Source organism: Paramormyrops kingsleyae, chromosome 2 (assembly GCF_048594095.1).
Source record: "Paramormyrops kingsleyae isolate MSU_618 chromosome 2, PKINGS_0.4, whole genome shotgun sequence".
NCBI lineage: Eukaryota > Metazoa > Chordata > Actinopteri > Osteoglossiformes > Mormyridae > Paramormyrops > Paramormyrops kingsleyae.
In genome coordinates this window covers 23,803,634-23,819,981 of record NC_132798.1, presented here as the reverse complement: position 1 = coordinate 23,819,981, position 16,348 = coordinate 23,803,634, and the positions used below count along the sequence as shown (strand labels likewise).

Below are 16,348 nucleotides of genomic sequence, written 5' to 3'. Positions count from 1 at the left end.
ACTAGACATTTACTGGTATTGTTTAAAAACTAAATCACTTGACACTTGTTATTCTGTCCTCAGTGCTTAGTCAGCCTTGTGAATATTATGAATGATTATATAGAAACAATGTTAATTTTGCAGAATTAAAATACCTTATAATCATAATGTAATAATAATTTGTATCTGTTAAAGCACATTTTTATACACATGCATCTATTTCATGTTGACATAAGGAAGATTCTTTGTATTCAATGACATTGTGTATTCTTATAAATATAACTTTGGTGAAAAGATTTTTAAAGCTTTGTTTATAACCGTCTGGTTATAGCATACTTGACAGGCAAATATTCTATGCCATGTCATGAAAACAGAAAGACTCCTAAAAATACCTGCTGACTGATCTTTATTTGATGGAGCATATTTCTGATGATGAGATCCAGTGTTCACAGCCTGTGAATTTTATAACATGTGGGCTTTATAATACTCCCTTATAGTGCTTATAAATCATTTATTACACCCTCGGTTTTCGAAGCTTTGTCTTCTAAAGCAAACAGTCCCTAATTGTATGTGCCTTTTTGTGTAAACAGGCCGTTATTAAAATTGTACACTGTTCCCGCTAAAGAAAACAGCCCTATGGAAAACTTAAATATACACTTAGCTTTGGAAATAAACATCACTCACCTTGACATTATGTGCTTTATGAGTGGAAAAGCTTTCCCAGGCCGACATCTGTTGGTCACTGAGCACAAAGGGCCCAAATTGTGCTTGTGGCCTGATAGATGACATTGCATGGTGAATATCTCTCACTTTAAGTGGCATATGAAACAGAGTAAATATATTTAAAAGCCTTTTTGTTTCCCTGTAATATGTGTTCAGTGCATAAAATGTGTGCTAGGCAAAGACTTCCTCCTTTAGAAGACTACATTTTGTATGAATTTGCAAAGTATGCAGTATGAGCGTTATGCAGTATATGTAAAATAATTCTTGGCATTTAACTCAAATTATGTGCGAGTTCAGGTCATAGTCAGTGTCATAATGCACATATTAGAAGGCATTAGTCATCTTCACCGGTGCTTTACATACCGTGTCAGTCCTGAGGATCAAGGCTGGGCCGCAACTGTTCATGGGGCAGGTGCTCAACTCGGGGGGGGGGGGGGGGGGGGGGGTCTCTCCTTCAACATATCAGGACTTTTTTTTTCGGGTTGCTAAGTCGGTGATCGAAAATGAGCACTGAGGACCTCAGCGGGAAGGCATGTTACGTTGTTGGAGTTTAGGCACCGTCCCCCCCCCCCGCCCCGCCCCGCCCACATGTCTCTGTTTAGGACTGATTATTTTTTCCCTAATCTATGTTTCTCACGCACAGTAAAATGTATCGCTTCTCTGACGGGAATTATCACCTCCTAAACTAAGCTGTAATACTGTTGGACTGTGCCTGTCAAAAGTTCATTCGTTCATTCATTCATTCATTCATTCATTCATTCATTTTCCCTCTTTACAGCCATATTTCCCTAAATAAATTATTAAATTGTTGCAATCATTATATTTATCACTTGAACTATAAATGTTTTTGCATTAGAAATTTTTTTTAATGACATGAAGGGCAAGTTCTGTGTCCGTGGTCATAGAGACACACATAATAAGCCCTGCTGGATTGCTGCATTGTTAAGACAGGGTTACCTTCCCTGTGTGGCCTTTATATACCAGAACTAGGCTTAGTTCTTGTTTTTAGCTCCCAGTGGTCAGCCGCTGTGGTATTCTGGGATCCAGCCCTATTGTATTCTAGGATCACATATAATTAGATCTGAGAGTTTAAACCTCCAAGGTCAAAGTTTGAGAGCTTTGCTGAGTTCAAACTCATACAAGACTCAAGAGCTCTTCCTGACCACTCCAACCAGCTTCCAGTCCGCTACCAACCCAAAGTTCATATCTTCCCACCTCTGTCCCAACTGGACATCTCACCAGGTTTGGGTGCCTCTAGCAAAATAAGATGTGCAGCATAGATTATTTGTCAATATCCACCACAAGGGGGCCTCCTTGACCTCAGATGCCTGTTTTAAATCAACAAAATTGTTAGCCAACAAGCCTTCATGTACGAAAAAAACAGCAATACATCACACCCAGCCCTGAACTTGAACAGGGCTGCTCCTCTTACAATACCAACATCTGTCAGTGATCTCCGTTAATTATACCCCTCGATTGCCCCCAGGACAACTTAAAAAGGTTTACTTGATCCATTGATGCACATGAGACTGATTACAGAAGACGTCAGATGGGAGGCTGTGCTGCTGGAGATGGTTGTGGGGATATAGGGGTCACACCTGGTAACATTTTTGAAATAGAGTCTTAGATAAGAATGGCGGAAGACTTTCACCGCTGCTGTTTCTTCCACTCTCCCTTATCTCTCCATCTCAGTCACTCAGGTTGATATCTAAGTCTCCACTTAACAGAGAGACCCCAACGTTTTCACATAGACTTCTGGGGCTCCGCCCCTTGAAAAAGCCTGAGAAATTGTGGATGGTGGGTGGGTGAGGAGGCATCCAATTGCCATTAAGGTTACAAGTATATACATTGTTTGGCTGCATTCGGTTGGCCAGACGACGAGGACACAGGACAGGCACCAGTGCCCATTTGGGAGAGCCACTTCTGCCAGATGCTGTACATCGTCCATTTCTTCCTATTTCATTCGATGGCCATATGGGCCACCTTGCAGTCAGCACCCAATTCATAACATTCCAATTAACATCACAGCAGATGATAACCAGTTTATTTTGGTAAAGCAATAATGCATTGATTTCTTTTCAGAGCTAACAGACTAATAGCACATAATATTTCCTATCGATTAAATCTTTAAACACAAAATAGGAAAATGCTTTTAAAAAAAACAGTAATTATCTGCATTTAGTCTCCATTATTTGGAAAAGTTTTCCTTTGATCTTCTTTTGGCATTTCTAATGTCCTGCGGTGTGTGTCCTTACCATGATGGTGGATTGATGTTGTTTATCTACTAGTCTAATGAATGCTGTAAAATGAAGCCTTAATTAGCCCTAGCTTCCTCTCCTTTAAGACAGAATGCCGCACGAGGAAGGGGGGTGAAATATTTTCTTTCATATGCTGATTAAAATTAACAAAAGGGCTTAAATTACATGCAGAATGAAAACATACTTTGCTGAAAGAGGATACGTCTTTGATTTCTATAAGTATGTTTATAAATGTTGTCATTTTGCTACTAGATATTTTACCCTATTCATATAAAGTGTCTAAATAAACAGACAGAAATATTTTCCTGAGATTGGAGCGTACAGTATAGCTCAGCAGATTAGAGACGTCTGCCTGTGTCCAGATGGTCGTGGGTTCAAATCCTCTTGCTGGCAGAATAAATGCATCATTTGTTGTGCTCGTGACAATGGCCCACAGCCCCCAAATGCTCCACGCGCAGCGGCTCATCCTGCTCTCTCACTGCGGACACTCTTCACTTGTATGTTGCCTTGGAGAAAAGTGAGTGACAAATCTATGCAGTGAAATATAAACCAGTAAGAAAGACAACAATTATCTGTTATGCTCAGTACAATGGTCAAAGAGGAAATATATGTAGTACTGTGCAGAACTCTTGGACCACTAAAGAAAACTGTGTTTAAAGCTTTCATCTGATCAGTAATTGTATATTTTGTTTGGGTATGTTGGACAGTTAACTGTAAATAGTAGGATAACTAGAGGAAAAGTTTTGAAATGGCTAAGCTGACAGACACTGAAAGCTATAAATTTACACCAACGTAAACAAAACCTAAACTTAGTTTCTTCTGGTGGCCTATGACTTCGGCATTGTACCATATATATACACCTGCGATGGATTGTACCTCAACCCGGGTTATTCTGGGATAGGCATCAGACCCTTATGACCCTGCATAGGACAAGCAGGGATGTAAAATGGATGGATGGATATATATACTGTAGCACTGTATGGCTTTATGATTGCAGAATTTGTTTAACCACTGTGCCGGGTTTATTACAGTTTATAGTGCATTACTGTGATTGGATCTAATCAGTCTTTGATGAACAATTTGCTCCAAAGGTTAGCCCGGGCTAATACTCAACGAGGGCCTCCTGAAATGCTTCAGTCACTGTAAGTTAACAGTTTCACCAATTAGTTCACACTTTTCTCCTCAGGTCGTTCATGCTCATAAGTTCCTGAAAAATATAAGATTACATATATTCAATGCATTTTTAAATAAGAAGAACAATGACATTTTTACATTTATTTGAATATTACTCGAATGAATGCATCTATCCATCCATCTTCTGTATTACTTGTTCAGTAAGGGTCAAAGGGTTGTGGTAGGCTAATGAAAAGGCGCCCCGTGAACCAGCCTGCCTGCATGTTTTTGAGACTGGAGTACCAGGAGTATCCGGGCTGGGTCTTCTGTGTATCAGAGGTTTCCTCCAGTTCCCCTCTCAGGTTAATTGGCTAAATAGCCTGTAGTGTGAGATGCTCCTGTCCACTGTGCACTCCTGTACTTTTTTGCATGTGGCTACGGAACCAGAATACACACCTAATTGCTAACAGTGGCCAGAAATTACACAACGAGCCTCTTATGTGTCTCTGATGGGTACTTTAAAGGCTTGTGTATCTAAATGATGTGGGGGACCGCCATCAGTGACATGTTCTTGCATCAGGGTGCCAGTGAAGAAGAGCCAGCCCACTTGGATGGTGTATTTTTAGAAACTCATTTAGCTGTGTTTGCAGTATCCCCTCACTGAAGAGAGCAGTACCATTCGACAGACATTACAACGACTGGTGTAGCCGAAGAATATTTGATGGATAACAGGCAATAGAGATCATTCACATTAATAAAACTACTGTACTGGTGACATGACCCAGTTCCTGGCTTTTTGAAGGTGAATGCTGAATTGTTGGGGGGGGGTCCTTATCATGTAGAATTATACGAATTCTTGGAATCTGGGGAATCTTGTTCTCCTCTGTGTCTCACAGTATTTTCCGGTGATTCATTAACATTTGTGTTGATTTTTTATTACCTCATTGGACAACACGGTAAAGTACAAACTGGTGAAGAAGTACACATTATGACCACCCCCATCCCCATGCAAAATGACTGGTGTGGGGAAAGACAAGTTATGCTGGTTAGAATGATAGAAGTACCCTTAGGAATTCTGTTTTAACAACCAGCTCCAACTATAGATAATAAGTATAATAGTATACTTATGATTGGGTTGTTATTTGTTAGTAAAGTGACTCAGTTGATCCTTTTAAATCATCGTGTTGTTTAGGGGAAGGTTTAGTTAATCTTGCATCCACTCTATTGTGGATTTTGTTCAATTCTGGTTGGTTGCTCTTTGTAACACAGAGTGCAGAAAATCCACTGTATCTTGGCAACAAGCACCGCTAATACCTTCCCTTGCGCTTCCCAGCCAATGTGTGCACATCAACATTCATCCACAGGCTGCATTCCACAATTCCAACTTCTGTTTATAATAACTTAAATTACTTAAAAGTAATTCATTATTAAAATGTGTGTAAATATGCCTGTACACAAGTGATTTTATAATATTTTTCCCATTTATGACAGATAAGGTTTCCTTAATATTTGATTTTATAATAATTTTTCCATACAGTACATGACAGATACGGTTTCCTCAATATTTGAAAACAGAAAATTAAGTACAGAAATTGTACCTTTTCAAGGACAAAGGAGTTACAAAAGCATTGGATAGAAAAGGATAAAACAGGGCTTGATGGATGAGGTCCAGGCAATTAATTAAATGAAAAACAAAATCAATGAGAATGTTGCCAATGTGTCCACCTGCCTGATATGTTTTATTGTTGTGCTGTCATTAAAGGAACAGTGATACTTTTTAGAGTGCTCAGTATTGATCCAGACTGTTCACGCCATCCTTTCCATATTGTTCAGTATTGATCCTGACTGTTCTCTACCTGCTTCATAGCATTATTCTCCACACAGCATCATTCCTCATCCTTTTCCTTGACTGGATAATTGCATCTTTTCTCATCAACTGCGACATTCTGCACAAAATGGCTGCCATGAATCAGCCATTATCTGGGCTGCGCTCCTTAACAGTGGATGGATGTTGTCTTGTGTAAGGTCCTAACTTGGTGGCTGTAAGAGAAGGGAATGTCTTGGGACAGCTGCCTAAGCAGAATTTCTTTACTGCTATGTGAAAATATGTCACAATAAACATAGTTTGTAAATATATGATTGCTTCGTATTTGTATGAAGAGACTGTAACAAGATATGGTTGCATGGTGACTTGGTAGGTAGCACTCTTACCTCAGATGCCCAGGGCTGGGGTTTGAGTCTAAACTACAGTATGACCCTGATGTTTGTCTGTGACATTTGCATGCTCCCCTGTCACAGGTGAATTTCAGTCAGGCTGATTATCCTCTCTCAATTACTCATAGTGTGCATGTGAATTAGGCTAGGTTATGTGCAACCTAGCTTTGTGGCTTATAGCTGTTTGGAATAGACTACAGTGAACCTGACCAGGATAAGCAGCTAAATGACTGATGGATGTAAGCAGAGTTTGCATTGCTGGAAATATAAGGAAGAAGCTTGCAAAGCGAAAAGGGCTTTTATTTATCACTTGCCCAGAATTTCATTTTTTCATGTACAGATGCATGTACTTTCATACAAAACCCCATGCCGTGTTTGAAAATTTCAGCAAAATAGCCCGTTTACTGTGTCATCACAGTATGTGAGAGCAGCAACGAGAGTATACGAAAATGAAGTCAGAATGGGGAATCTACCATTCAGTTTGACTGAGATACTGATCCAAAAGTATATATTTTGAACATTTGTCTCGAAAGTTCTCTATTCATACTGTATAGTATTCTATGCTTCAGAGAATATGCCATTTTGACTGGAGCTTTATACAAATTCCATTGCTATTACCCCCCCCCCTGCACAATCCCTAAATCAGAACCTAAGGGCAGGGTGGATCTTGTTTGTTCTTTCAATAAACTTATTTCTTCCAATGGAACATTACAGTACTGGGTCAAGCAGCTGAAATATCCCACAGCCTGTAGTTAGCCATCCAGGACAAAAAGCCGTTTAGAGTCACTTTAAACTGCAATGAAAATCTATTAAAAACAGTTTTGAGTTACATTTTTTGAGTTTTTGTTTTGCTAGCCGTATTTTAGGCCATTCCATCATAAGAGTAAAGCACTCAGACATTAAAGGAGCCAGTAGCTATTGCAGATACCGTATAGGGACTATTTAGAGTGAGTTTAAATGGTTACCAGAGTGACTATTACCTTTCTGTTGCTGCCTCAGATGGGACAGCTTTATGAAGAAGAGTGCAGTATTCCTGAAATCTCAGTTGCACTGTAAGCGCAGGCAGTTCTACCTACCACAAAACAATGCACCTCGGAAAGCAGCCTCCACTCTCTGATGCACACTGCAAAGAAATGCAGCGTGACTCGCCTGGAAAGTGGCCCTTGGCATTTCCTTTGCGCTCGTTCTGTCTGCTCCAAACAAAGAAAAGGCAGTTAACCAGTTCCACAAACTTTCTGTACCTTTCATTTTCAATGCAATAGCAATGCATCAATGCTTTATTCTGGTATATAAATAATAAACTGTCTAATATTGTAAAATATTGTCCCAATATAATATTATATTATTCCATAATGCTATTATATTTTGAGATATTGTGTTTATATAGATGGATTGCATAATAACAGGATGACTTCCCATGGGTACGCACTGTGTTTTGAAGCAGATCTTTATAGCCTGTCAAGCTCCCCAGCTTGGCAGCTCCTTTCCCAATGAAATGTTGAATTACATCCCTCTTCACTCTTGGCTGGCCTTGTTCACCTTTACACCAGAGTAAATCCTCCACAACCCAGTTGGATATTTAAGGTTCTCTAGCCATACCTCCACATACAGCAGCACTGGAGGCGGAACCTGATTTTGGTCACATGTCTGTAGCTGTAATTACAGTGCAGGCCTGAACAACGAAATCTCATGCCGCTACAGCATTGTACTTTAGGAAAAACTGTAGGACAGACTGTTTCTCTGAACCAGTGATGCCCCTGTTTTTAAGCATGGGACTTCTGATTCATTCACGAAAATGGCTTCAGCTGATCATGATTAATTTTATGCTCTGTAATCTTAGGCAGTGACCAAAGATGCTGTTCTTTCATTGTAGGGGCCGTTCTGTAGCAAAATCCACATCCTCTGCTACGAACCCTGGATGACCTGGAGCTTTGCACTTGTTTTTGCAGAGGTGAGGCCTGTAGGCTTTAGGTCAGCACAGTTCTGGTTCTGATCCATTAGCGCTTACATTTCCCCTCACCTTATGTCTAGCCCATTGAGGCCCATACTTTCCTGTTTTTGCACTGTGTAATGCATATTCCCTGTGTTACAATCAAGATTGCTGATCTTCTGTAAAGGGAAGGGACATGTGCCTTTGAGTAGTATCTATATCCACTAGTAAACTAATAAATAAAGCAATATGACGTCACTATAGCCCAGTGGAGACTGACCTCCTTCTTCATCAGACAATGTCTGTTCTGTAAGATTCTCCTTCACGGAGGCTACTGTGCCCACCGTGACGGACCATACTTGGCCTTCAAGTACATTACATTCCTGTCCAATGTTGGCTCTTTTCAAAGCCACCCTAGAGAGAATTTGACTGAACCACCTTCTACTCCCCTAAAAGCTGTAGTTCACCAGCCCATCTAAGCTTTGAACCAGCTCAGCATGGGAGGAGCCGTGTTGACAATGCCATTATATTCTTTTAATTAAAATTTGCCTGTCATCCATCAGAAAGTCTTGTGACCTCCCTTGTAAATATTGGTTTTGTCCTCAGAGACCTCCAGTACTTCCATCCTGGCATTTCAGACTTGTTTTAGGGGGCATCATGGTGTTCTTTGTTTAGACCTCTTAATCAGCGAGATAAATAAATCTGTCGCCTTAATCAAGTGTGCAAGAAAAATTGCATGCCAACCAAAGGCAATTAGGACTCTATTCTATCTTCTCTCTCTGCCTGAGGTGGATCTCTTATTAAAGGGTAGCCATTTGGACTGTGGTGATTGGGAATTGCAATTTGCATCTGTATGCTTTTGCAGCCCTGATGTTAGAGGCTCATCAGTGGCCCAAACTGTTATAAAAACAGAGTCCAATGTGCTTACATTACAAACCCTGTTCTTCTGCTTTATGGATACCTTGCATGGGCTTATTTCCCAGGAATTTGGCATTGGATTGTTTTATTTTGGCTTTTTTCCCTTCCTATTTTCCTATGAAACATTTTAGATCATGCCAGGGTACAGTGTGAAATCTCTGTGCAGCAGAGGGATTTTAGATCATGCCAGGGTACAGTGTGACATCTCTGTGCAGCAGGGGGATTTTAGATCATGCCAGGGTACAGTGTGAAATCTCTGTGCAGCAGGGGGATTTTAGATCATGCCAGGGTACAGTGTGAAGTCTCATTGCAGCAGGTGGATTTTAGATCATGCCAGGGTACAGTGTGAAATCTCTGTGCAGCAGGGGGATTTTAGATCATGCCAGGGTACAGTGTGAAATCTCTGTGCAGCAGGGGGATTTTAGATCATGCCAGGGTACAGTGTGAAATCTCTGTGCAGCAGGGGGATTTTAGATCATGCCAGGGTACAGTGTGACATCTCTGTGCAGCAGGGGGATTTTAGATCATGCCAGGGTACAGTGTGAAATCTCTGTGCAGCAGGGGGATTTTAGATCATGCCAGGGTACAGTGTGAAGTCTCATTGCAGCAGGTGGATTTTAGATCATGCCAGGGTACAGTGTGAAATCTCTGTGCAGCAGGGGGATTTTAGATCATGCCAGGGTACAGTGTGAAATCTCTGTGTAGCAGGGGGATTTTAGATCATGCCAGGGTACAGTGTGACATCTCTGTGCAGCAGGGGGATTTTAGATCATGCCAGGGTACAGTGTGACATCTCTGTGCAGCAGAGGGATTTTAGATCATGCCTGGGTACAGTGTGAAATCTCTGTGCAGCAGAGGGATTTTAGATCATGCCAGGGTACAGTGTGAAATCTCATTGCAGCAGAGGGATTTTAGATCATGCCAGGGTACAGTTTGAAATCTCTGGGCAGCAGAGGGATTTCGTGAGCCCCAGTTACCGCTCTGCATCATTCATTCTCCCCATGTGGGATGAAGGATTACATCGGTAGAAGGGAATGATAGTTCACATACTTGTTCCATCACCAGGGGAATGAGCCCCCCCCACTTATGTTTCAGTTTTGTACCTCCAGGAGATTGCTTGCTGTGAAGTGAGAAGAGCGATCGACGCGGCGTCGGCCTGCGTGACGCAGGAGCGCCTGCACTCATGGCTGCGGTCTGATTAGGCTTCCAGGCTTTTTGCCATTAATGCTCAGCTGAACCGTTCGGGGTGGTTCAGATTCCCACTGGTTATAACTCGTTCCCTCCATGAGGAAACTATTTTACATTATACTGTACCTTTATCTTCACTGTTGTTTCTTTATTGTTTTTATACCTCTGAGCAAATAAATTAACATAATTGGTTTCAGCAAGCCAATAATAATGGAACTCAGTGCCGTTTTATGATTGTGATCTTACAATAGTATTTGGCTCACAGGCCTGCTGCATTTCATTTCATACAATAACTTTTCCAAACCTTTTTCTGAATATTATTTTAAAGCTCAGTGGTGTGGGAAGACTGAGGTGGGTGTAGTTGACAAACACGGCACCTATGTGACTTGCCTACATTTCTTATTCTGTTATTACGTTCCGAATGTCGAGTGGGATGATACTTATGCAACTTCCCTATTATTGATTATCACAATGCTTTTGTACAGGAGATACTACAGGGCAATAACAAACTTTTTTCCATTGAAAAACTTCCAGTTCTAGATTATAGCATTGCAATTAAATTTCCACCATTAGCATTATAAGACGTTTTACAGGACTTGGGATGTCTACTCATTACTGGTGTCTTTCTTGCTAGACTTCTGATTGCAGGCAGCTTCTTGCTGTGTTATTGAAGTTATATCCATCTGTCCATCCATCCATCCATCCATCCATACTGCAATCCGTCTTTTAACCACTTATCCTGGTCAAGGTCGTGGGGTGAACTGTGTATGTGAAACAGAAAAACATAACAATTAAGTTAACTTTCTTAAGAGGCTATGGGAAAGTATGAGAAGCTTTTGGATAACATGCATGGGCTGGGAAAACCTTCAATCCCCAGGACAGCTGTTTGCTCACCACAGAGTTGCCATTTATCACAGTAAGGGGTGGGGGGGGGGGGAGGCTACAGGAGCTGGCCCCAGGGCCTTAACAGAGAGAGGGGCGAGGAATGAAAAAGGAAGCAATGAGCTCAACGATGGGAGAGCAGAAGAGTGACTCTGGGACGGTGTCTACTCATGTTTTTTGTTATGTCCTTGTGCGTGTTTTTAATGTGTTTAATCTGACACCAATCCCCATTGAAGCTTGCAAAATAACGTCTTTTATGAGCACTTACTCTAAATCACCTGCTGTATACAAGCGTATAAGCCTTTTGGACATGAAATTAATGGCACGTGCCTCATGGAAAGTTAGCAAGACCGTGATAAATGGTTTTTGGGCTCCTTTTCTCTGCGTGCCGTTTTGCAGTCTCAAAATTAATTTATATCTGAGGAAATTAAATTAAAAATGATAATTGGGAAAAAAATGAAATTACTTTGTTACTTTTATGTCAATATAATATCGATGTCTTTCAAATCTAAATCTCAGATCAGGTGGTTAGGCTGACATTATTAATTACGTTTTAAATATGTTGTTCGTCGCTGTGCACTGTGATGCAGGGCTTTTTGGTTTCAACCTGTCACTGGGAGATGTTTCAGCCATTTTACCATCTTAGCACTACTTTTATAATCTCTGCCCAAGGGAGAACCTTGTTTTTCTCATTCCTTAATTAATTTACATCCATTTTTCCAGCAATCAAAGTGGAGTTAGATTTCCCCTCAAGCACAGATATATTTCAAGAATTACATTTAAAAATGCACAGTAAAGAGGGCAATGTGATGAGTGTAGGCTGGGATTGCTTATTTATGTCTTTCATAACTCCATGGTGAGCACTTCCAAGGCGATTAAGACCTGCCATAGGTGAAGCCCCCCCACCCCCACTCACCCCCGGCCTAATGTAGTTTGTTTTGTAGTATGTTTTTGTTTAATGTTGAAGGCGAACTTGCTCGGCTTGCTAGCTCAGATTAGTGGAAAGATGTTCTTGCTTAATCTGTGGAAAATACAGGATCTTTCTATGGGGTTTGTTTAAAAATGAATTATAAACATGCTGTGGACCGGCACTTTGAGACCTCTTACAAGTGGTGAACGACCTGCAAAACCCCTCGTCCTCCACTACGTAAAATGGCCAATCTCCAATTTTCAAGAGTTGTGTCTTCAGCTTCGGTGCTGCTAACTTTGAATACTGATAAAGTTTAAACATTGGCCAACAATACTGGTGTGTTACCCGATATATTGTGCATCTCACCATATTGTTTGCTACATCTTTATAAAGACATTAGTTACTGCAAAATAATAATAAAGAGAAATATATTGCTCAAGAACCTTTTGAGAAAATTGTGATCTCGATTCTGAGTGGGGGAAAAAAAAATCATGATTCATATCGTACCCAGAATTGTAGAAGCCTACCCCTTTTATGTTTCTGTTGCAGACACAACAAGTAAAAAAATACATGTAATGTCAGCCAAATGATAGAAAGTGTAAATGCCAAGGGTACGCACAGTGCGTACTGGCGTACATCTGCCTGCCGCCTTGCCATGAAGAACGCAATCGCGAGTGTCTGTGCTCCAGGGGATTGCCGGCGTCTAATCTCCATCTATAAATCACTGTCCCAGCCTGGCTGCAGCATCTGTCTGGGCGCGACATGGTGCCTCTTCGACTTTTTAAGGAATGTGAATGAATTCCTTCTGGTGTCAGTGACTCAAGGCCCCTCGAACCCTCATGTAATCCATTACTGCCTAAACCTGAAGCTCAGCGCTGCTTTTTTTTTTTTTTTTTACCTTCAGGCTGCAACTAGCTTGACTTTTATTGGATTGTTCTTCACCTGCCCGCCGTTGCCTGCAAGCGCAGCATGTATGCGCATATTCTAGCGCAATGAACTGAAATTTGCGCAAATTGGGCCTAATTGCTTATTAGAGGCTACAGTAATATCATCACAATTAGCTTCCATTTTATCTATTGTTGCCCTAAGCTGATGATACTCTCCCTCCAGGCTTTCATGCTACCGTCACATTAGCCCCAGTTCTTGGAGAAACACTAAGCTGAATTCGGCAAGTAGTTCTGTCACCAGGGCTTCTGTGAAGCACATCCATAACATCGTCCCCTGTCAAAATCGCCAAGATATCTACCATCCACACTGGCCCAAAATATCATTACCCTAAGTGTGAAGTAAACTGCGTAAATAACTCCAAGAATCACATCTGTGTGGGAAGCATAACTTGGTTTACGTTGCATTGTGCTAGTAACACAGCTTGATTTCTCTGCCTCACTTCACTTTACCGTGGCATCAGCTGGGCACCTACAGGGCTGTGGAGGTAATAAAGTGAACAGCGGCCTCCTCCAAATGTGTCGTGCGGCTCGATGATACCTGCAGCCTAAACTGTGAGCAGAAGTGGGTCAGTAACAGCAGAGACACCGGAGGTGGTGTGTGCTGGTCTTCTGTCCTCCTAAGGGACTTCAAGCCTTCCTGTGTGTGTCATGTATGGGCAGGAAGACTTTAGAAGTCATGATATGGGCATTCTAGATGGGAGGGGAAGGCCTGTAGCAGGGTTTCCCAGTCCGGTCCCCTGTGATCTGGGAGGGAGCAAAAATGTGGACTGTCTGGCTGAGAGTTGGCAGGTAGCAAAAATGTGGCCTGTCTGGCATGGAGCACCTGGGGGTGCCTGAGACAGGGTTGGGAAACACTGGTGTGTAGCACTGTTGCCTCACACCTCCAAGCTTTGGGGTTTGAACCCCACTTCTGCTATAGGTGTGTGGAGTCTAAGCCCCGCCCAGGATCTGTAGTTTCTTCCAGCACTGCAAAGACATACAGTTATGAATAGTCCCTGCATCCCAGAGCAACATAAGCAATTAGAAAATAGATGCATAGACATGTTGTTGAATACAGAATCTGTAGTTTATGATGAAGATGAGGTATAGGTTGCCTAGAAAAGGTAGGATGCTTAAAGGGCTAAAGGCAAGAATATGTACCTTATTTTATGATAAAACAATGAAGACCTTTTTGTGTTTAATTTCTATATTTTCCCCTTTAACCAACAAAACTGGGTTAGCATAGTTTTACACTTCAAGTACCATGCCCAGGAATATGAAACTAGCTACTGTATGCAGATATACTCCTCCCGCACAGACACACACACCATAACTAGTGTCTGGATTGGCCAGTCTCTCGGCCAGTGCTAGGCGACGATGGTCATCTCAGTTCAAGCAGCTGGTCCAAATACAACTAGGAGCGGGGTGGTCCTAGGGAGTTTGGGAAGGGGGTAACATGAAGATTTTAAGGGGTTGCTACATTCTTTCAGATGCACAGGTATATATGTATGAGGTACATATGATGTAAATACGACCAGTCATAACAAAAGTAAGCCCAGCCTCAATATAACAATCAGCACTATATTGTTTGTAAGGGATCAACGTATTTTGCAACTTTCACCCCAAACTATTAGAAAAAAATCAATTTATTCAAAATCGATACAGTGCTTTTCAGAATTGATACAGTATCACAAAATATAATATTGCACGGGGTTGGCATGATATATGTGTTCAATAATTTAGTACGGCCCTCAGAGGAGACTGAAAAATGAATGGCCCTTTGGCTAAAAAAAAATTAAGTTCCGCATGCATGAGTATGTGTGTGTGCTTTGGGGGGGTGGGGGTTGGATAGTCGATATTATCTTTTAAATAAAAAGATTGCGTATTGCTTTTTTTAAGATACTGTATCGCCCAAAGATGCAGAGAAATGATGTAAATTTACAAATTTGGTGTTGATTCATGTAAACTCAAGGGTGGGAGCGAGGGAGCTGTCAAAAAAACATGCTTAATTAGCAAATAATATTAACGTTAGCTATCTCACAGATAAAATTTGAAGAGTATGCACTGTGAGCTGCAGTAAGGAAGGAGAAATGGGGAGAAAGTTGAACAAACCATCATTTACTTGTGGGGTAGCCTACATGGTACTCTGAGCTCAGGAAATATGATGTGCTTTAATTCAGGAGAACTCTCATGAAACATAATTATTCATTATGATGAGTTTGAGTTATATAATAGCTATATAAAACTGGGGTGGTGAACGGGGAGACAGATAATTTTGTTATGGTGGCAAATGTCATCCTGTGACACCCCTGTAAATCAGCCTATGCCTAGGAAGCACAATCTCTGACATTAAGGCCCTGTAGGTACTGCAGGGAGGAGATGGGGCTCAGCTTGCACTCGGCCAGGAAGACCAAGATGGACAGTGTTCCCCATCACACTACATTTTTCTAGTAATGTACAAAGTACATTTTTTTCACAGCTCAGTAGCCCTTGGTACATACTAGTGCTACAGAATAGCAAAAAAGTTCTAAAGAGTACTAATGGTGTTTGCATATGAGACATGATGGAGGATATTAGCCTTCGGTGAGTCACACTTCAAAGACTGCTCTTGCAATCAGAGGGAGAAGATTAAACCAAAAACGGCTAAATTTAACTCTGTAAATTTTTCAGAAGACATGGCTGGCTGTTCTTCCATTACTGCACAAAGTGAATATTGCACTTCACCTGTTCTGGTAATGGGAAAACCCTTGCTGATGATGATGTATGCATTGTACTGTATGAGATAACGACTGAACTTCTTTGCTTGCTGAACTGCTACGTTTAGCCTGTAATGAACTGGGAAAGCAGGCAAGAATTCTGTCTTCTTTTGCCGCAAACACAGGAGGAAACGGAGAGCAGGGCTGCCCACCCTATAGGCAACATTAGGCGATTCCCTAGGGAGCCATTTGATTAGGGGGCGCAAAAGAGCGAGTGAAAAAAATCTGAAGAAATACCTCTAGTTATATTCCGTGACATTACAGTTAGGGTTGTTCATACTAGTTTTAATATTTCATTACTTTAACTTGTGAAACAGACGTGAGCTAGCTAGTTAGCAGCCAGATACCCTATTCTACCGTAATGTTTTTAATATAAATGTATTGATGAAATTAGTTTCCCGCTGCTCTGGGGTAAGGGGCTCAGCAGAATCTCACCTAGGGTGCCAGAACACCCAAGGCAAGATGGGCAATCACAGGCCAAGCATGCCCACCTGTACATTGGGTCAAAGTACTCTGCTGACTATGGGATTTGAACCAACATGGCCATCCAT

The 16,348-nt window shown here is 41.4% G+C and overlaps 1 protein-coding gene and 1 long non-coding RNA gene across 9 annotated transcripts in view; one reads left to right on the top strand and one right to left on the bottom strand.

Moving 5' to 3' along the window:
* LOC111839179 (uncharacterized) overlaps positions 1–1,141 on the bottom strand; it is a 29,255-nt gene extending 28,114 nt beyond the window's left edge. For both annotated transcript variants that reach the window (XR_011988314.1, XR_002837046.2), the window contains exons 1-2: positions 1,066–1,141; positions 664–754 (exon numbers count right to left, since the gene is read on the bottom strand). This is a non-coding gene — a long non-coding RNA (uncharacterized lncRNA). The remainder of the gene's footprint in view (positions 1–663; positions 755–1,065) is intronic.
* pde4d (phosphodiesterase 4D, cAMP-specific) overlaps positions 1–16,348 on the top strand; it is a 293,242-nt gene that overhangs the window by 162,190 nt on the left and 114,704 nt on the right. The gene's annotated exons all lie outside the window — the stretch shown is intronic.